Here is a 22,702-nt window from a genome sequence, read left to right as displayed (position 1 = left end):
ACCATTTCACAGCTTGTTTAGTCCAGAGCTGATGGTGTCCAATTTGCAAAATGAACTGAAGCTCAGGCCAGTTTCTCTTGAAGTCTGGTCCTGAAAAGTTTTTTTGCTACAGGATGGCCACCTTAAGTCCCTGCTATAGTGTGGCTAGGGAGGTTGAAGTGTTCTCCAATACAGGTTTTGGTATATTGCCATTCCTGTATGATTTGTGTCCACTTTCCCCGCAGTGACTGTCCAGTTTGGCCGATGTACGTAGCAAGGGGCATGGCTGGCATAATGATGGTAATATTACATGGTGGACGTGCAGGTAATGAACCAGTGATGGTGTGGCTGAGATGTTAGGTCCTGTGAGGTGCGCTGGTGTAGAATATGTGGCAGCAGTTGGCATCGGAGGTTGTTGCACTGGATGGTTCCTGAAGGTAGAGTTACTATGGTACGGTGTCAGTTGCTGGGTGAGATACGTTTCAGGTTGGCGGTTGTCTGTGGGCCAAGGATTGGCCCCTGCCACTACCGCGACTGGCATGCCTCACCTTCATGCCGCCAGCTTGCCCATCACACCGGGCAGCATCACACATCCATTGTCTACAGCCAAGCACTGAGGTAACAACCAGATCTGCCCTCAACCCCTCATGACAGAGACCACACCTACCATAATCCCAACCAAGCATTCTCAACACAATACCCGCACAAGAGAAATAGGAAACAGATCAACAGGTGCCAGACGGACCCAGAAAGCCTCCTACTACAAGACAAACCCAAGAAAGAACCAACAGGACTCCAACTGGCCATCACATACAGACAGCCCCCAGCAAACCCTGCCAACCGCCATCATCAGCGTCTAACAACCACATCCGGAACAATGATCAACTTCACAGGGTCTTGGGTGGCAGGCCAATCCTTGGCCACAGACAAACCCGCCAAACCGAAACGTATTCTCACACCAGCAAACTGCACCACAGTACCGATAGTAACTCGACCTCAGGAACCAATCCATGGCAACAAAACCTCGATTGCCCAACTCATGCCCACATATCAACCACCGCGACACCATCACAGGACCTAAGCGGGCATATAAGCCACAACATCATGGTCATCACACTGCACAGTCCACGACAATGGTAATATATATTGCCATCACATAATGCCAGCAAAATGCCCTCTGCTAGTTACATCGGTCCAAACTGGAAGTCACACTACGGGGAAAAAACGCATAAAATGGAAAACAAAAATCAGCATATCAGAATGGCAAATACAAAAACGCTGTAGAAAGAGCACTTCAACCTCCCTGGCCACACTATAGCAGACCTTAAGGGTGGCCATCTTGTAGCAAAAAAAATTCAGGACCTAGACTTCATAAAGAGAAAGCTGAGTTCAGTTATTTGCAAATTACCCACCATACAGCTCTGACTAAACAAGAAGACGTGAATGGCTTGCCAATTAAGAAACCAGTTTCTCCCTCCCTTGGTTTTCACACCTCTAACTGGCTAGAAAGAACAGCGTGACCTACCTCCGATTGGAAAAAGACAACCTCGTTATCTACTTGCCTGTGTCTTGTTATTAGGTGTTGTTGAGATTGCTAGGGAGTGGGTTTCATGCTGTTTTATTTATTGTTAGTGATGTGACTTTTATTTATGAGTTTGATTTTGGATGGATGTTTTTTGTTGTTGTCTTTTCTAGGCATTACATTTCATGATTTATCTCTGAGACAGTAGTATTTTATGTAGTAGCAATGTTCTGGCCATTGCGGCTTCTGATTGCGAGGACTGTTTTGTCCTATCTTACTGCCAAGAGAGCTGAGCCGTGCACAGCTTCATTGACTTTAGCTGCAGTTGCGCCAAGTCTTCAGCTTCCGGCAGCCATATTATGTCTGTATTGGTGCATTACCTGTCTTACAGCACCTTTTTCACAGTGTTCTTCTCATTCCCTTCCATAGAACCTTCCTTCTCAGTAGTCATCAGGCAGTTCCTACCAACGCCTTTCACTTCTGATATTTTTGACACATCCTGAGTACTCCTGCTGGCCAGAGTGGACTAGGGTCAGCGACCTGGAACCAACGAGAGCTTGAGGGAGAACGTCAACGATGTATGTATATATTTATTTGTTTCATGCTCACGATACCTTCAGCTGACTCACAAACCATAGATCGCATACTTGTAGGTGGGTGTTGATATGCTTTATTTGATGTTCATGACTCATGGCTTAGATTTGTAAAGAGACCAGCAACTGGGACCCAGAGGGGTCGAGATACAAGCTCCTGTATCATGTCGATTTGTAAGGGTATGCTCTTCATTCTCCTGCCTTTTATTTAATCTATATTATTTCTTCTAAGCAAAAAGGAGATAGTTTGGGGCACAGGGATAACTAACAGATCACCTGAAGTTGGGCTCTTCATTCGCATTTAGTGTCTTATTATTTTTCAAATCAATAGATTTCAGATATAATCAACAACTAACATTCATACAAATATCATCTCATTTAAGTACACTAGGTTTTAAGATTTGCCTTGTTCCAACATCGTCGTGAGCCACAATTGTAAAGGTTCAACAACCATAGTGCAATGAAAACATTAACACTCATTGCATATCTCTTGTATTAGGACAGTGAACCACACAACTTGAAACTGTAAACTGCTGTTACCAAGTCCCTGCATAATAAAATGAGAGTTAGGGACTTCATCCGCTAGGCTATTCGCTGAGTAAACAAAGAACAGGTTAAGAAGTTCAGAGGTAGAGTTCGTTACAAAGTTGAAGATCGAGGGGTTTTTCTTATATAATCCATAACCACAAAAACAAAAACAAACAACAGTGAATGCCGTAAAACCTTACTTTTCATTAGAGCTTATTACTAGCAACATATATAATGCATGTTACATTTTCTCAAAAACACAAGTTCGGGTTTAAATCCTGTAGAGCACTGATATGAATTTAGACCTGAGTGGAGCGCACTATATTGGAAAGGGACTGTTCGAACTTAATAAAGTATTAACTCAACTACGAGGGTAGTCTTAGCAAATGTGACAGCGGAAAATGGAGAGATATGGATTAGAACAGGAATACTAGATCAAATATAGCGGTTTCTGTACATAATGGGACAGGTACAATATACCATCACATATGGATAATAATGCGATCATAAGTATAGATAAACCATGTATCTGTTTAATTACATAAGATAATAAGGACAATTTAATCTTGAATGTCCTTGGGACGATACCTAACTGATAGAGTGAGAAGAGCATAATGGGATATTGAAAGCTAATCTTAGACGATCTGGCCATTCAACACGTGCTCCCGTACCAGTACTCCCCAGAACGGCTGATTATGTGAACCGAGGCAGCAACTATTTGATGAAAGATGATTGCTCATCCATCCACTGCTGCTAGGCTGACTCCGTGATGGGGCCAGCTCGCCAGAAGCCACGTTGCAGGAGATAAGGGGGGGTCACGGGAGAGAGAGTGCATGGGGCAGTGAGGTGGAGGTTGTGGCGATCAAGCTGAGGGATCCAGTCAGAGATTTGGCATGGGCCTAGGATAACACCTTGGATCCAGAATTCTATCCCATTTTAATTGATCTTGGCTATAGCCCATTGAAAAAAAAAAAATCTGTACTGGACAGTGTGGACCCTAGAATGGACTCTGGCATAGCCCACAAAAAGGAAAGAAAAAGGATGGGATCTGTGCCCACCAGTGGAAAGGCATTGGTCCAACTTCTAGGGCTAGGAGAAGAGGAACTAAATGGATCCGAAACCCACACATTCATTGAACCGGGCATAGGCCTTGGGGATAGAGAATCACTGAGCTAGATCTGGGCAGACATTAGAGGGTATGGATTCCAGGTACACGGGGAAGAAGACAATCCAAAATGGGACACTGGCCAGCAAGCACACACCACCCCCGCGAATGGCCCAATTTCCCCCTTAAGGAGAGGAAGCTAAGTAAGACCTCTGGCCACCCACAGAGACCTGGCCTCTCCTTTCAAGTGAAATGGCATTTCAATGAAAACTAGAGATTCCAGCAAAAAGAAAGAGAAGCAGCACTGGGAGCACCTCTATTTGACAAACTGACAAAGAAGTGCAGCACGGAAGCAAAATCCCATTATCTAGCGCACTTCAGGGGGGCCATAACTTTAATATCCTAATTTCTATCCACTTGATACATAAAGCTGCACATGCCAATTACAGAACCAGTTTCTCCTCCCTTGGTTTTCACACCTCTACTGCTAGAACAGGGCCCCATCCTCCCTGATTGAACTAACCTCGTTATCTCTAGCTTGCTTGCTAGCATATATATACCTACCCCTGGAAATTTCCACTACCTGCGTCTGACAAAGTGGGTATTCACCCACGAAAGCTCACGCTCCAAAACATCTGTTAGTCTATAAGGTGCCACAGGATTCTCCCTAGGACTTAGTCTTTTATTCTAAAGTGGTGTCCAACATCCTCTATTTTTTTCAAATTAACCTGCCCCAGAATTTTTTTCTCCTCTTAAGTACATAATCCACCTCCCACTTAGAGCATGCCTGCAGGAGGCAAGGGATGGGTGAGGTACAGTCCTGCTGCCATGTTGGGTTTTCTACATGCCCCATGCTGGCTAGGTGTGTGGAGACCATCTCTCCCTTTACTGACTGGCCCACTTAGAGAAAAAGTGCCTTCTGCTACAAGCTAACAGATCTGTTCCACTACCTCAGTTGGTAGAGGCTTATGCTGTTGGTGATAGAAGTCTTGTTTCTCTCCTTACTGGTGAACGATAGTAGGGACTTCTTACAAAACAGAGACCTGTATAGGATTTGTAGTTCTGTGCCGCTTAGGAGGAGCTTTCTCTGGAATTGAGCTCTCTACAGCACAAGTATCTTCAGTTTAGTCTCAGGCCTATGCTCTGCATTCAACTCCTGGCTACAGCCAGGACAGAGGCCTTGTCGTCACTGTTTAATAAAGTGACTTTTTTTCTTCAGGGCAACTACCAGTTAAAACTTAGTAGACAACAGGCACTTTAGTTTTATCATGAGGTAAATGGCCAGGTAAACAGCCTTATCCCCCCTCCAGGGATTGATCTTGGTGAATTTACCTCAGAGTAGAACTAAAGTGTCAGGCCTTCAGTGTGTTTTACCTCAGGATAGCTCATGCACCTTAGTTACCCTGAGGTTAAAAACACACTTTTCTGTGGCAGTGAAGTCAAGACAAGAGAGACCATTAACCCCAATGGCAATATATCCTGTCCTTGCAGTGTCTTGTTTCTATATTGTTTGGTAGGTGCTGGGTGTTTGTCCAGTGCTTCTGCCATGACTGCTTAATGATGATGGGTCCAGAGCAAAAGCCTAGATCCAAACACCCCTGAACTTCAAAGCAGGGCAGAACCAGAACCTGGTTATCTGCTACACTCATGACAAATGCACCTCTAGCCCCACCAAACACCTGCCAGTGAAGCTGCTCATTGAGAAAAGCCTGGCTTAGCTGTGCTGACAGTATTTCTTATTTAGAGCTGGAAGCCTCAGCAGGGGTCTGAAAAGGAGTAAAGGAGTGGGGAGAAGGAAATTGTTTGGTTCTTATGCCAGAATACACACTGATTGAGCCATGCAGTGTGCAAGAAAGGCAGAGGGAAAAGAGGCAGCATTTGGGCAGAGCTTATTACCAGTGCAGCATTAAGCAAACCTCGTTTTATTAAAGTTATGGCTCATGCTGGCATTAGAGCAATAGAGGTGTCAATTCTCCTGTTAGTAACTCCACTGCCTGCGGCACAGATTTCAGCTAACAGCCAAGAGCTGACGCTAATCTCAAGAACAGATGGGAAGGCCAGGGGTAATTACCCCAGCCTAGCATAAAACCAGAGGGGAAGGGGAGAAGAATCCAGGCAAAGCTGTATTGCTTCTTTGGAAAGAAAAGGAAGTATCTAAAGAATAGTAACAGAAAAAGTCCTGCTGCAAGATTTCCTAATGTGGGGCAAAGTGGTAAAGGGTTGTTTCCTTTGCTATAGAGATATGATCATCTAGGACCAAAGTGGGAGGACATAGCTAGTGGGGTCCTGCAGGGGTCAGTCCTGGTCCTATTTTCATTAATGACTTGGCTGATGGAGTGGAGAGGAGAGTATGTTTATAAGATTTGTGGATGACACTAAACTTGGAGGAGTTGCAAGCTCTTGATCTTGATAAACTGGAGAATTGGTTTGAAATCAGTAAGACAAAATTCAATAAAGTTCATTTAAGAAGGAAAAATCAAATGCACAACTACAAAATGAGAAATAGGTGGCTAGGCAGCAGTACTGCCGAAAAGGATCTAGGGATAATAGTGGATCACAAATTGAACATGAGCCAATAATGTGCAGCCACTGCAAAAAAAAGCAACTGAGGAAGCTTTAGGTGGAGTACTGTGCTCAGTTTGGGATGCCATAGTTTAAGAAAGATGTGAAGAAATCAGAGAGAGTCCAGAGGAGAGCAACAAAAATGATAAGAGTTAGAAAACAATGACCTATGAGGAAAGGTTGAAAGAACTGGGGATGTCTAGCTGAGAGAAGTTAAGGCTGAGAGGAGACCTGATAACAGTTTTCAAATAAGTGAAAGTTTGTTGTAAAGAGGATGGTGATCAGTTGTTCTCCGTGTCCACAGAGAGAAGGACAAGAAATAATAGGCTTAGCATGCAGCAAGGGAGAGTTAGGTTAGAGATTCGGAAAAACTTTCTAACCATAAGGATAGTTAAGCATTGGAACAGGTTACCTCAGGAGGTTGTGGAATCCCTTGTCACTGGACGTTTTCAAGAGCAGGTTAGCTGTCAGGAGTGGCCTAGATATACTTAAGCTTGCCTCAGCATGGAGATGTGTGGGGGAGTGTAGATTAGACAATCTCTCAAGGTCCCTTCCAACCCTACATTTCTACAATTATACAATTTGAAGTCCTTGATGGTCCAACCCCCACCCTATCTACGCATTCTATTATCTTACCCCAAGATTGACTCTGGTCTTTGCTCCACCTGCATTACCTGCTTGTCAGCTTTCCCCACGAGCATCTCCACACTTTCTCCTAGGTCACCCTTACATACACAGGGAAAAACTCCCCATCCAAACCCACAAAGTCACCATTTTATCCAAGCTCCACCTTAAAATTCCCCTGTGCTGTAATGCCTACAAAAACTGCCACTGGAGAATAGCTAGGCAGCTGGCGAGATGAAGTTCCTGTGACTTCTGCTTCTACCTATTACACTTATGAATTACTTATGATGTCCACTTTTTACTGTCTCTCCATCCTGCCTCCCTGCCTGCCTGCTTGTGTCTTTGTCTCATCCACCTATTTCATCTTGTTTATTGGGCTGTCAGAGTCCTTTGGGACTAGGACTTTCTTTTATCATAAGTGTAACTGATGATTTGCTAGAATTCGTTCAAACATGGGGGTTTTCTATGTGAAAAATGGTGCTGAAAACAAATGTATTATTTTTGTAAAAAAAAAAGGGGGGGGTTGCTACAATTTTTTTCTGGATTTTCTGTTTTTGATAAAAAACACAGAAATGTTAATAAATTGTGTCCCCCTGAGCCACCGTGGTGCTTCATGGGAGTTATAGTTAAGGTGCTTCATGCCCCTATTCTTCCTTATGGGCTAGACTCCTGACTAGACTACATTTCCCATGATGACTCATGATCATGAGACATCCCTGAATCAGTGTGCAGATCAGCCAGTGTGAAGACTGTGGTGCATCTTGGGAGATGTACTCCAGCCAGGAAGCACAGCCCATTGGGTAGAATAAGGTCAGTGGGCACCCAAATTATACCACCAACGAGGGACTGCAGTAGCTCAGGCTGACACAGTTTAATATTAGCCAGAGTTGACACATTTTGATTTCTTTCAACTAACTTAAATGTTTTGGTCCAAATCTGTTCATCTTGAAAGGAACTATTTTATTCCAATTTTTACAATGGCAAATTGAACGTTTTTCACAAAATCAACATTTTTCCTACAGACAATTTCAATTCTTGCCAAAATCTTTTATCAGCAGGAAATGCCTGACTAGCTGTCGTGATGACTATGGACAGATGTCAGGAATGATCATGCAGTCTGGTTGGAATTTTCCAGGATACTTACTCCTAAGGAGTCAGCACATATTTTCACTAAACATCTGCATGGTGCTATATGTGATGTTAAAGCCGGAAGCCCAGGGAGTCTTCTGTAGATCACTGTAGCCTACAAAATTATATCTTCTAGTGCCAACAATATACCCAATTAAGGTAGGGCATGCCATCTCTTAGCTGTGCTTTGCTGCTCTCTCCTATGCTGTCGAAGCACAAGTGATGTGAAGAATTTGGATGCTGTTTTTCTGCATTAAAATGAACTCTTTTTTCTTATTTTGTTTTTCCTCTTTTCTCTTTTAGGGGGAATACATCAATAATTTATCTCACAAGGAAATGGAGACAGGACAGTAATGCTCACCACTGTACTGCCTGCCTCTGTTTCCTCTGGCAAAGCACCCTGACACCATGACCGCAGGATGAATGCTGACCTCTCCACAGCAAAGTCAGGCTGTCATGCCAAGGTCTTGCTCTGTTCTGATGAGCAGAGGTGATGAGAGCCCTCACCTCATCAACATGCACTGTGCCGGCCAGCAAATGCCCTGTCCTGTACATAGTCAATGAGATGTCTGTACAAGATTTTGCCCCGTTGTAATTATTTCCCCTGATTCGTTGATTGTGTTTAAATTGTCAGAGTTTGTAATGGTAACTTTCAGAGAATATTGTACTAAAGAGAAAATTGCACTCAATAAAAATGATGAAATATGCCGGATCACTTTTCCTTCCCATTCCATAGACTTTATTTCTAACTGGTATTTGTTTTCGACTTAGAACTGGTTAAATACTGTAAAAATAGTGGAGAAATTCATCATTATAAGTTATTCATTTTGCTTTACTCATAATTAAATCTCCAAGAGATAAATAAATGGCAGTAAAAAATGTTTTTCCTTTTTGCATAAGGTTGGGATTTTCAGAAGCATTCAGCAATGGCCAGACTCTGCTCTTGGTGATGTTACTGGTCATTCAACATTGATGTCCATGGGAGCAGATTTAAGTCAACAGTGTATACTTTAGAAAATGTCACTTTTAAGGCTTGCCTATGCAGAAAGTTAGTATGTGCAAGGTGGAATGTAAGTCTGCGGTGCACCCACCTGCCACCTGCTAACTGGCCATGTGGACACTGCTGCTGTACACTAGAAGTTCCACAGTGCACTAACTCTCCTTACAAACAAGTCCTTAGTCTTTTTGGCAGTGCTGAGGGTGAGTTTGAGAATAGGTTCAAACATTAGAACCTCTATGGGCTTCTTTTGACTGCATTGAATCAGAGAGGCTTCTTGCACCTTGACGTTCAACCAGTGACCGTGGCAACCATTGTCAACTTGTTTGGTCCAATGAATATTTAAGTATTTGTACAAAGTGGAGCAGCTTCAATAGGTGAGATTGAGAGCAGCCAATCACAGAATAACCTATAGTCTACTCACCTGGGATGGGGGAGATCTTCGTTCAAGTCCCTGCTCCAGTGCTGGGATTCAGAAGTGGGTCTCCCACAATGCAGGCCAGTGCTCTGACACTAGTAAAGGTTATAAAGTGGGGGAGACAACTCACGCATGCATGTATCTAGGTTTTCTGGAGCTGACTGGAATGAAGACGCTTTTATGACCCAAAATGAACTTTTACAATTGCCTGACAATTTGTGAACCTTTTTGGAAATGAAATATTTTTTCAGATTTTTTTTTTTTTGGTTTGCTGGCCAAATTGAAACACAAATTCTTCACCCAGCTCTAGTTAAAGGTTACTACAAGGCTCTCTGCAGGTCTTTCAGTAGACTTCAGTGTGTCTTCCCTCAAACCCTAGAGTCCTTAATGAAAATATTTCCATCTTATATACAAAGTGCAAAAGGGCTGGAAGGACAGTGGCAGATTGAGGGCAGAGTTAGGGTTGTTTGTGTGTCCTTGACTGCATGATCCAGTTTAATAATGTTGTGTCTGTTAGGGGACATTCCCTTCACCTCCTTCTCTGGTTCTTGTCACACAGACAGAAAGCAGAAGGCCAGAAGACCGAAGTGCAGGCAATGTTTATTGGGGTTAGTTTCAAGCAAGCATATCCATAGCTCCAACACTGCAGAGCCTGTTCCTAGTGCTCCGTTCACCCACTTCTTAGCAGGCATAATTATACCTGCAGTACACGCCCTTGGTCCCACCTCTTACAATTTATGGTCATGGTCCATTTTGAGGGGTCGTGAGACTGGGGGCTTTGTATCCCATGGGAGGGGTAAGGAGTGAGGTGGTGCTATGGTCAGGAACAGGCATTTCTTTGCCCTCTTAATGCTTCTCATACCTTCCCCACAATTCTCCCTGTCCATCCCAGCTGGTTGCTTTACCTTGCCTTGAGATAGGAGTCAAGGCAGTTTTCAAGTGTGCAATCGTATATTACACTCCCACCATGCCCAGTAACACTGTAGCCATTCTTATCTGTTCCCATTATACTAACAAAGCCATCTGGCTAGGCAGAAGCAACACACAGCGTTCACACATATTAGTAAGGATATAAGTGTATCATAGAATCATAGACTTTAAGGTCAGAAGGGACCATTATGATCATCTAGTCTGACCTCCCGCACAACGCAGGCTACAGAATTTCACCCACCCACTCCTGTATCAAACCTGTGTCTGAGCCATTGAAGTCCTCAAATCATGGTTTAAAGACTTCAAGGTGCAGAGAATCTTCCAGCAAATGCCCCCTGCCTCACGCTGAAGAGGAAGGTGAAAAAACCCCAGGGTCTTTGCCAATCTTCCCTGGAGGAAAATTCCTTCCCGACCCTAAATATGGCGATCAGTCAAACCCATGTGGGCAAGACTCACCAGCCAGACACCCAGGAAAGAATTCTCTGTAGTAACTCAGATCCCACCCATCTAACATCCCATCACAAGCCATTGGGTATATTTACCGCTAATAGTCAAAGATCAATCACATTATACCATCCCCTCCATAAACTTATCGAGCTTAGTCTTGAAGCCAGATATGTCTTTTGCCCCTACTACTCCCCTTGGAAGGCTGTTCCAGAACTTTACTCCTCTGACAGTTAGAAACCTTTGTCTAATTTCAAGGCTAAACTTCCTGATGGCCAGTTTAGTATCTCTTTGTACTTGTGTCCACATTGGATTGAGCTTAAATATTCCTCTCCTCCTTGGTATGATTGCTCTCTACAAATATATCAGATGAATAAATATCTCCCTCAGCCTTCTTTTGGTTAGGCAAACAAGCAAGCCTGTTTTGAGTCTCCTTTCATAGACAGGTTTCCATTCCTCGGATCATCCAGTGAGCCCGTCTCTGTAACCTGTTCCAGTTTGAATTCATCCTTCTTAAACATGGGAGACCAGAACTGCACGCAGTATTCAGATGAAGTCTCACAGTGCCTTGTATAATGGTACTAACGCCTTCTTATCTCTACTGGAAATACTTGCCTAATGCATCCAAGACCACATTAGCCTATTTACAGCCATACACATTGCGGCTCATATCATCCGTGATCAGCCAATACTTCAGTCCTTCCCTCCTCTGTTACTTCAACTGATGCATTCCCCAGTTTATAACAAAATTCTGTTATTAATCCCTAATGCATGACCTTGCCTTCACTATAATGTTCATCCTATTACTTTACTTCCAGTTTATGAGATGATTCCAGATCTTCTGTATGAGTATCCCGTTCCTCTATGTATTGGAATACCTCCGCTTGTCTCCCACAAACTTTTTTAGCACTTCTCATGTTTTGTGCCAAGGTCAGTAATAAAAAGTTAAATAGATTGGTCCAAACCGGATTCATGAGGTCTCCACTAATAACCTTCTCCGCCTGAACAGTTCACCTTTCAGTCGAACTCTTGTGTCTCCCTTTAACAAGTTCCTTATCCACCTTTCAATTTTCATTATTGATCTCCATCTTTTCCAATTTCAGCTAATTAATCCCCATGTGGAACCGTATCAAATGCCTTACTGAAATTTGAGGTAATTAGATCGACTGCATTTCCTTTCTCTAAAAAAATCTATTACCTTCTCAAAGAAGGAGATCAGGTTGGTTTGGCACGATCTACCTTTTGTAAAACCGTGTTGTAATTTGTCCCAATTACCATTGACCTCAATGTCCTTAACTACTTTCTCCTTCAAAAATCAAACGGGTAAACAATAACCCAAATCCCATCTCAGGCCAATATACAGGCCTGAATCCTACATTATCATCATTAACACTCCTAACAGTGTCTTAATTGTATATTCCCAAACTTTTGATTTTTGAGTTTCTCTCTTGAAATGTAGCCTGCTCTTTGACTGTCCAGCTTTTCCCATTTATTTGTTTTTGAGGGGAAAATAAAAACCACCTACAGTGTTCATTTGTTGATTTTTCCCTCTGAGTAACCAAAAGACATTTACAACCTGAACTCCAGCTTCAGAAAGTGGTTTGTCTTTAACAGGATTTGCAAGAATGCCACTGTGATGAGGTGTGGTCCCCACACTCGCCCTGAAGGGGATAACATAGGCCAGATGGGCCAATCAACCAATTAAGCTGCAAACCAGGGGATATTTAGGCTGAGAGAAAAACCCTAATTAAGGGAAGCTCACTTGTGCAGGAAGAGAGGGAAGCTTCTATCAAACCAGGCTGCTGGTAGCAAAAATGGTCTCTAGGGAAGAGGGCTGCAGCCACTGTCCCTGGGACAAGGGCGAGAAAGGGATTTGGACCCAAAGGGAAAGGTGAGTCTAGCAGACTATTGGAAAGGGGTTGGCTAGAAGTGTGGAGAATGTGAACCTGGGATAGGCAATATAGAAGTAGTCCACAGGAGTGGCAGGAAGGTTTGTGATTGCCCAGACCTTTGCTGCTAGAGATAGGGCCCTGGACTGGAACCCAGAGTAGGGGGCAAGCCTGGATTCCCCTATCAGCCACTGAGGGAGAAGCACGATCTAGGCAGTGAGCTTGGAGGCTGTCTGGGACCATGCTCTCTACCCACTAACGAGAGGCCCAGCCAGGGCAGTGGACTTAAGCGCTGCCTGGGGTGGTAAGGAAGATGTTGATATTACCCCAGAAGGGCAAGTCCCTTGTGACTTAGCTGGACGATGAGGTGCTGCAGCTCTTGAGGAGCAGCAGAGAGGCTGCAGAGGGAGAGAGTGAGATGATGGGCCAAGCAACTGCAAGAAGAGGGTGTTAGGCTGGAAGAACAAATCCCCACAGCAGCCAGGAGGAGGCACCACTGTGCAGTGAGTAGAGGTCCTCATGACAGCCACTGACAGCTTGATGGCCTTCATGGGACTCTGAAGATTGCTGTATAGTTCAGAGCAGCTGTGCAGTGTTGCTGGAGCATTAACAAAATGTGTCTGAGTCAATTAGCAGAGCACAACTGGCAGAGGTGGCTCCAGGCACCAGCGCACCAAGCGCGTGCCTGGGTCGGCAAGCCATGGGAGGTGGCTTGCCGGTCACCGTGAGGGTGGTAGTCAGGCTGCCTTTGGTGGCATGCCTGCGAGAGGTCTGCTGGTCCTGCGGCTTCGGTGGCAATTTGGCGGCTGGTATGCCGAAGGTGCAGGACCGGCGGATCTCCTGCAGGCATGCCGCCAAATCCACGTTACCAGCGGATCTCCTGCAGGCATGCCGCCAAATCCGCGTTACCAGCAGACCTCCTGCAGGCATGCCACCAAATCTGCATTACCAGCAGACCTCCCGCAGGCATGCCACCGAAAGCCGCTTGACTGCTGTGCTTGGGGCGGCAAAATACGTACAGCCGCCCCTGACAATTGGGTCCTAGATTTAAACTTCCCCTGCCCTATTTTCTAGTAGTGCCTGTCTAGGGTTTCTAGGATATGCTGGGTCAGATCCTCAGCTGGTATCAATCTGCATGGCTTCACTGAAGCTACACAAATTGGGATCTGGCCTGCTGACTTCCCAGGAACTATGGCCAATTCACACCAGCTAGGGCTCTGGCCCACTCACTTTCCTGGAGCTCTGGTTGATTCACACCAGCTGGGGCTCTGATTTTTTTAATTACTTTTAGATAATTATTCAAAACTGTCTCCCTCTTTACCTCCCTGCTCTAGTGCAGTGTCATGTACTGCAGCCACACAGCATCCAAAAAGCTTTCTAGCTCCTCTGAACACAAACATATACAGCTGTCAAACCCCAGACCAGACAGGAGGCTCAGAATGACAAATCTTTGCATTATGGTTATCAGATTTGAAAAGCTACAAGCAGAGTGATGCTTTCCATTTCTCACCAGGTGGGCCAAGAAATTTCAATATGCCTGGCTCCTGATACCAGTGTAACTCAATGGGTTTCATTGAATCACTCCTGATTTATACCAGAAAGGGGGGGACAATCAGGCCAGGAAGATGCCAAATAAAACCTTGTGAATAAAGCTAGTTAAGCACCAAATCCCTATTGAGTGTATACTGCCCAGTAGCTGAGGATCTGACCTTAAGTGTACAGTAAAGATGCTAAGTATGGTTCTCTGCACTGTTACAGTAGATTGGAACCAGTGTCACTCCACTGGCTTCAGTGCAGAACTGGAGAATCAGTCCCAGAGGTATCTGTAAGATAGTGAACAGAATTTGGGGCAAGCCAGTGAGCGAGGTGAGATTTGCTCTGCTTGCAAACAACATTGGTGATAGGGAGATGAGACAGCTATCTCCAAATTCCAGTAGCCGCCTTTGCTACAGACGTGCACGCCATTCTGCCTGGACCATGGTGCACACCTTCAGAGCAGCTAACATCTGTAATACCTTGCAGTTGACAACACTGTGAATGAACAGTTCTCCAGCTGACAGAATTCATGAACCATGATGAAGACCCTCAGGACTTGGTAGGTGCCAAATATTGGCTCTGACAACACAAGAACAGTACAGCCCTCAGAAGATCTAGTTGAGCACGTTATATTTCATAGCTAATTAGGAATGATATGAATCTTTCATTTGTACGTGGGCTCTTGCCATCAATAATATTTTACTGCTTTACAATCTTTCACATTTGTACTTAAGATATTAAGTCTACTATATTCCTTGGCAAATGCAGCTCTGGAAAAATGCTGCCGCTTTAAGAACTCATAAAACAGTTACACATTAAATCCAATGGTTTAAATCCACATTAAATCCCAAATGATCTGAAATAATATCACTCCATTGCTACAGATTTTGGTGCATTCGTTTTGAAGTAGGTATTTATAAAACATGACATTTGCAGCAATCTTCATTTGAGGATGATTTTTTGTGCTGCATGACCTACAAAATCACCTGATATTCCACATTTACCTTCTGCCCTGCAAAGACACCCTACACCTGTGGTGCTGCCCATGCCTGACTGTTCTAGTATTGGTTTAAGACCTCTCTCAGCAGAGGTTTCCAATCGTGCTGACTTTTGCAGTGCATAGTACTATCTGTAATTAAAAATATATTTGGATGCTGGACTATCAAACCTATTTCATTTATAAACTGCTCCAGAATTTAATCCTAGTACTTCAGGAATAAGAGATTAGAAATCATAACACCATGAAATGTAGGGCTGGAGGGGACCTCAAGAGGTCTAATAAACCTAGATCACCGCTGACAGGTGTTTGTCTAACCTGTTCCTAAAAATCTCCAATGATGAGGATTCTATCATCTCCCTGGGAAGCCTATTCCAGAGCTTAACTACCTTTGAAAGCCTTTCCAAATATCTAACCTAAATCTCCTTTGTTGCAGAATATGTCTACAACTAGCTGCCCTACCTTCAGCCCAATCCTTTAACATATTTGAAGAATGTTATCAATTCCCCATTCAGTCTTTTCTCAAGGCTAAACATGCCCAGTTTTTTTAACCTTTCCTCACAGGTCAGGTATTCTTAATCTTTGATCATTTTTGTTGCTCTTCTCTGGGCTCTCTCCAATTTGTCCACATCTTTCCTAAAGCATGGCACCCAGAACTGAACACAGTACTCCTGCTGAGACATCATCAGGGCAACTGTCCAGTACAACAGGACAATTACCTCCCATGTCTCAGGTATGACACACCTATTAACAAACCCCAGAAAGATATTAGTTTTGTGCACAACTGCATCACACTGCTGACTCATATTCAGTTTGTGAGCCATTCTAACCCCAGATGCCTTTCAAGCAGTTCCACAACCTAGCCAATTATTCCCCATTTTGTAGTTGTGCATTTGATTTTTACATCCTAAGTGAAGTACTTTAAACTTGTCTTTACTGAATTCCATCTTGTTGATTTCAGAACAATTCTCCTATTTATCAAGGTTGTTTTGAAGTCTAGTTTTGTTCGCCAAAGTACTTGCAACTCTTCCCAAGTTGGTGTCATCTGCAGATTTTAGAAGCAAATGCTCCATTCCATTATCCAAGTCATTAATGAAAATATTCATTAGAACCAGATTCAGGACTGACCCCATGGGACTTTAACAACAAACCATTGATAACTACTCTTTGAGTACAAAGTATCAGAGGGGTAGCTGTGTTAGTCTGTATTCACAAAAACAATGAGGAGTCCAGTGGCACCTTAAAGACTAACAGATTTATTTGGACACAAGCTTTCATGGGTAAAAAAACCCACTTCTTCAGTTGCACGGAGTGAAAATTCCAAATACAGACATAAATATACTGGCACATGAAGAGAAAGGAGTTACCTTACAAGTGGAGAACCAGTGTCGACAAGACCAATTCAGTCAGGGTGGATGTGGTCCACTCCCAATAACTGATGAGGGGGTGTCAATAACAAGAGGGGAACATTGCTTTTGTAGTGAGCCAGCCACTCTCAGTCCTTATTCACAGCCCAAATTAGGTGTGCTGTTTGCAAATGAATTGTAACTTGGCAGTTTCTCTTTGAAGTCTGTTTTTGAAGGTTTTTTTGTGAAGAATGGCTACTTTAAATCTGTTATTGAATATCTAGGGAGATTGAGTGTTCTTCTACTGGCTTTTGTAATATATTCTGATGCTGATTTGTGTCCATTTATCCTTTTTCGTAAGACTGTCCTGTTTGGCCGATGTATAGCAGAGGGGCATGCTGGCATATGATGGCATATATTACATTGGTGGAGGTGCAGGTGAATGAACTGGTGATGGTGTGGCTGATCTGTTAGGTCCTGTGATGGTGTCGCTGGTGTAGATATGTGGGCAGAGTTGGCATTGATGCCACCATCACCGGTTCATTCACCTGCACCTCACCAATGTAATATATGCCATCATATGCCAGCAATGCCCTCTGCTCGTACATCGGCCAAACTGGACAGTCTCTACGAAAAGGAAAAATGGACACAAATTAGATATTAGGAATGGCAATATACAAAACCTGTAGGAGAACACTTCAACCTCCCTGGCCACACTATAGCAGACCTTAAGGTGGCCATCCTGTAGCAAAAAAATTTCAGGACCAGACTTCAAGGAGAAACTGCTGAGCTTCAGTTCATCTGCAAATTTGACATCATCAGCTCAGGATATAAACAAAGAGTGTGAATGGTTTGCCAACTACAGAACCAGTTTTCTCCTCCCTTGGTTTTCACACCTCACTGCTAGAACAGGGCCTCATCCTCCTGATTGAACTAACCTCATTATCTCTAGCTTGCTGCATATATAAACCTGCCCCTGGAAATTTCCATACATGCATCTGACGAAGTGGGTATTCACCACGAAAGCTCATGCTCCAAAACATCTGTTAGTCTATAAGGTGCCACAGGATTCCATGCTGCTTTTACAGATCCAGACTACATGGCTACTCTCGTTACGAGGTGGAATTATAGTTTTAAGAATGCTTGATAAAGATCTTGAATGTGTTGTTTCTGTCTGAGGGATTAGAGTAAATATGGTGTATCTTAGGTTTGGCTGTAGACAGTGGATTGTGTGATGTGTCTTGGATGGAAGCTGGAGGCATGTAGGTAAGTATGAGGTCAGCAGGTTTTCAATATAGGGTGATGTTTATGTGATCATCACTTATTTGCACTGTAGTGTCCAGGAAGTGGATCTCTTATATGCACTGGTCCAGGCTGAGTTTGATGGTGGGGTGGAAATTGTTGAAATCATGGTGGAATTCTTCAAGGGCCCCTTCCCGTGAGTCCATATGATGAAGATGTCATCAATGTAGTGCAAGTAGAGGAGGGGTGCTAGGGGACAAGAGCTGAAGAATGTTGTTCTAAGTCAGCCATAAAAATGTTGGCATACTGTGGGGCCATGTGGGTACCCATAGCAGTGCCACTGACTTGAAGGTATAAATTTCCCCAAATCTGAAATGCTTGTGGATGAGCACAAAGTCACAAAGCTCAGCCACTTGGTGTGAGGTGGCCTCATCAGGGATATGGTTCCTGACAGCTGTTGTTTGTCCTCATGTGGAATATTGGTGTAAAGAGCTTCTACATCATGGTGACCAGGGATGGTGTTTCACAATGCATTGTAGTTTCCTCAGCAAGTCAGTGTTATCTTGAAGTAGCTAGGAGGCGGTAGCATAGGGTCTGAGGAGAGAGTCCAAATAGCCAGATAATCCTGCTGTAAGAGTGCCAATGCCTGAGATGATGGGGTGTCCAGGATTTCCAGGTTTATGGATCTTGGGTAGCGGATGGAATACTCTTGGTTGGGACTCGAGGGGTATATCTGTGGAGATTTGTCCCTGTGCTATAGCAGGGAGTTTCTTGAGCAGATGGTATAGTTTCATTTGGTATTCCTCAGTGGGATCAGAGGCTAGTGGCTTGTAGAATGTGGTGTTGGAGAGTTGCCTGGCAGCCTCCTGTTCATAATTTGATCTGTTCATGATGACTACACCACCTTCTTTGTCAGCCCCTTTGATTATAATGTCAGAGTTGTTTCTGAGGCTGTGGATGGTGTTGCAGTCTGTATAGCTGAGGTTATGGGGCAAGTGATGCTGTTTGTTCACCATTTCAGCCTGTGCATGTCTGCGGAAGCACTCTATGTAGAAGTCCAATCTGTCATTTTGATCATGAGGAGGAGTCCACACAGATCTACCTGCACATCTACTAATGTGATATATGCTATCATGTGGCAGCAATGCCCCTCTGCCATGTACATTGGCCAAACTGGACAGTCTGTACATAAAAGAATAAATGGACACAAATCAGACATCAGAAATGGTAATATACAAAAGCCAGTAGAAGAACACTTCAGTCTCCCTGGACATTCAATAACAGAATTAAAAGTAGCCATCCTTCTACAAAACATCAAAAACAGACTTCAAAGAGAAACTGCAGAGCTAAAATGCATTTGCAAACTTAACACCATTAATCTGGGCTTGAATAGGGGCTGGGAGTGGCTGGCTCACTACAAAACTATTTTTTCCTTTCTTGGTATTGATACCTCCTCATCAGTTATTGGGAGTGGACCACATCCACCATGACTGAATTGGCCCTGTCAACACTGGTTCTTCACTTGTAAGGTAATTCCCTTCTCTTCATGTGTCAGTATATTTATGCGTGTATCTGTAATTTTCACTCCATGTATCTGAAGAAGTGGGTTTTTACCCAGAAAAGCTCATGCCCAGATAATTCTGTTAGTCTTTAAGGTGCCACTGGACTCCTCATTGTCTTTGAGTACGGTCTTTCAACAGTTGTGAACCTACCTTATAGTAATTTCATCTAGACCACATTTCCCTAATTTGTGCAAGAGAATGTCATGTGGGACTATATCCCAAGCCTAACTAAAATCAAGAGATATCACATCTACTGCTTCCCCCAATCCATTAGGCCAGTAATCTGTCAAAGAAGGAAATTAGTTGGGTTTGGCATGATTTGTACTTGACAAATTCACGTAGGCTATTCTTTATAACCCTATTTCCTCTAGGTGCTAACAAATTGATTGTTTAATAATTTGTCCAAATATGTTTCCAGATATCAAAGTTGGTCTGACTGGTCTATAAAGTCCTGGTTTCTCTTTGTTCCCCTTTTTAAAGATAGGTAATATGTTTGCCCTTCTCTAGTGCTCTGGGACCTCATACGTCCTTATGAATTCTCAAAGATAATTACTAACTATTCTAAGATTGCTTTGGCTAGTTCTTTAAGTGAACTACAATGAATTTCGTCAGGCCCTGCAGGCGTGAATACATCCAACTTATCTAAGTATTCTTTAATTTGTTGTTTTTCTATTTCAGCTTGTGTTCCTTCCCCCTTGCTGTTAATATTGATTGTGCTGAATATCTGGTCACCGTTAACCTTTTAGTGTAGACTGAAGCAAAATAGGCATTAAACACCTCAATGTTCTGGATGTCATCAGTTATTAGATCTCCTTCCCCACTAAGTAGAGGACCTACACTGTCGTTTGTCTTTTTCTTGCAATGGGTCTCAACCTTGAAGAAGGCAGCGTTTGTGAGATCATGATACAATAGGTGATGGTGCCGAGCTGTGACAAAGCATGGCTGTAACAGGCACACAGACATTGCATCTCAATGGCAAGATATTACAAAGTGATTGTTTTGTGAGTCTCTCTCACTGCCACTCATGGGGGCGGGGAGTTTAAACCCCTTATTTCCCTTCCTAGCTGCTGGCCGATGGCCATGCATGTCTGTTTGAGGGGATGGGGTTCTCATCTCTTTCTTTTCCCCATTCAGGTCCCGGCAGGAGCCTGGTGTCTGTTTTTCTACCTCAGTGTAAGGAGAGCAGCCAGCAGCATCTCCTATGCCTGCTGTCCAAGCCCTGCCTTGCATTTTGGGCCCAGCCCACCGAAGTCAACAGAGACTCCCATGGACATTGGATGAGGCCCTTCGTGGGTAATATGCCATAGTCACTGGCTTTCATGCTAAGTATTTAAATGGCTCACATCTACACTGCCTCAGAACATTTCCCAGTATTACTGAACTGATCCTTGCAACACCCCTGTGGGGTAGGTCCCCACCTTTTAAACAGATGAGGCACAGAGAGCCTACCCTTGTTTTTCTAAAGGTCACAGGATCCAGATCTCCTGAATCTGAGCCCAGAGCCTTAACCACAGGGCTATTCATCCACTGTACAGTGAGAGGAGCACCACTTGCACCCTGAAAGTTGCTGCAGGAACCCAAAGAGCCCCAAGTTATGTGCCACTGCACTAGTGCATTAACCCAGGCTATCGATGAGTCACAGATTCATAGATTCCAAGGCCAGAAGGAACCACTGTGATCATCTAGTATGACCTCCTGTACAACAAGCTAGAGAACTATCTTGAATTAACTCACATTTGAACTAGAGCAGATCTCTTAGAGAAACATCCAATGCTGATTTAAAAATTGTCGGTGTTGAAGAATCCAACCACATCCCTTGGTAAGTTGTTCCTGAGGAGAGCGGGTGAGGAAAGGCTCTCGAGGTGGTTAGAACTCAGAGGATTATGGCCCAGGGAAGGGGGATTCTTGCCCTAATGCATCAGAATGCTGGGAAGGATGAGCTTTGATCTGCCATGGCCAAAGGGCTAAGAAGAACACAGGGCCATTTTTGTTGTATAAGGCTGGTTCCCCCAAGGGAATTTGGTGAAACAGGGTCTTTGTAGGTCACCCTGCCATGAAGGATCTGGTAAGAGCTGCGAAGTGAGGTATTGTCAATGATGGAGAATCCATCATGACCCATGGTAAGCCATCATGACCCGTGGTTAATTACACTCACTTAAAAAATCTTCTCCTTATTTCCAGTCCAAATTTGTCAAGCTTCAACTTCCAGCATTTGGGTTGTGTTAGACCCTTGTCTGCTAGACTGAAGAGTCCATTATTAAATATTTGATCCCTATGTAGCTACTTTATAGACTGTAACCAAGTCACCCCTTAACCTTCTCTTTGCTAAGCTAAATAGGCAAGCTCCTTGAGGCTATCACTGTAAAGCATGTTTTCTAATCCTTTAATCATTCTCGTGGCTCGTCTCTGAACCCTCTCAATTTATCAACATCCTTCTTGAAGGGTGAGCACCACAACTGGGTCCAGCAGTAGTCACACCAGAGCCAAATATAGAGGTAAAATAACTTCTTGAGATTCCCGTGTTTATGCATCCCAGGATCGTAGTAGATTTTTTGATCACAGTGTCATACTGGGAGCTTGCTAACAGCTGATTACGATAGCCACCGCAATCCCCAATTTTTTTTCAAAAACTCTTCCTAGAATAAAGTCCTCCATCCTGTATATATGGCCTGCACTCTTTCTTCCTTGATGTATACAGTTAGATTTTGCCATATTTAAAATCACAATGTCCTTTAATCAAGCTGGATGCAGAGGATATATTTCCCTGTAACAGAGCATTTTCACACTTCTCTTTTAAAAATAAAAGATAAAGTCTGGATTCCTTTCAGAGAGACCAGTAACCATGGGAGCCCTCACATGACATTATTTAGAAGGAGGGGAGTTTGATTTGAATGTTTTTAACCATCCAAGCAACGACTGGAGAACATGTTTATGGTGTCACTGCAACAGCACTTTTGTGAGAGCACATGGTTCTAAGGCAGAGAGAGGTGTGTGTCAAACAGCATGCATGTGGCATACTGATATCAGCAGGACAAGATGACCTCAAGCTACTTCTGGGGCTCATTTTTTTTACACTTCTGTCCATGGAATTCCTACGCACAGGACAAGTCCAGTTAGAGAGGGGGCTTTCACAAGGACTTTCCTCTTCATGGACAAGCAGAGTTGGTTCAAAAGAGGAACACACAGGGGTTGAGACAACTTGGTAGAACACCTGTCCTCACTTCCCCTGCTGTCTCTTAGACTCAACCCCGGGGCCGGACTTACAGGTGGGAGACATGGGCAACCACCTAGGGTACAGTG

General features: G+C 43.7%; 1 protein-coding gene across 2 annotated transcripts in view; it reads left to right on the top strand.

Moving 5' to 3' along the window:
- Positions 1 to 8,757, top strand: part of EPHB1 (EPH receptor B1) — a 359,407-nt gene extending 350,650 nt beyond the window's left edge. For both annotated transcript variants that reach the window (XR_012656391.1, XR_012656389.1), the window contains exon 17: positions 8,345 to 8,757. The gene's annotated coding sequence lies outside the window, so the exon portion shown is untranslated. The remainder of the gene's footprint in view (positions 1 to 8,344) is intronic.
- Positions 8,758 to 22,702: the final 13,945 nt, after the last annotated feature.

The sequence above is a fragment of the Chelonoidis abingdonii genome, chromosome 8, assembly GCF_003597395.2.
Source record: "Chelonoidis abingdonii isolate Lonesome George chromosome 8, CheloAbing_2.0, whole genome shotgun sequence".
NCBI classification, from domain to species: domain Eukaryota; kingdom Metazoa; phylum Chordata; order Testudines; family Testudinidae; genus Chelonoidis; species Chelonoidis abingdonii.
Note: the sequence above shows the minus strand (reverse complement) of the source record. Positions and strands in the feature narration are given on the sequence as shown.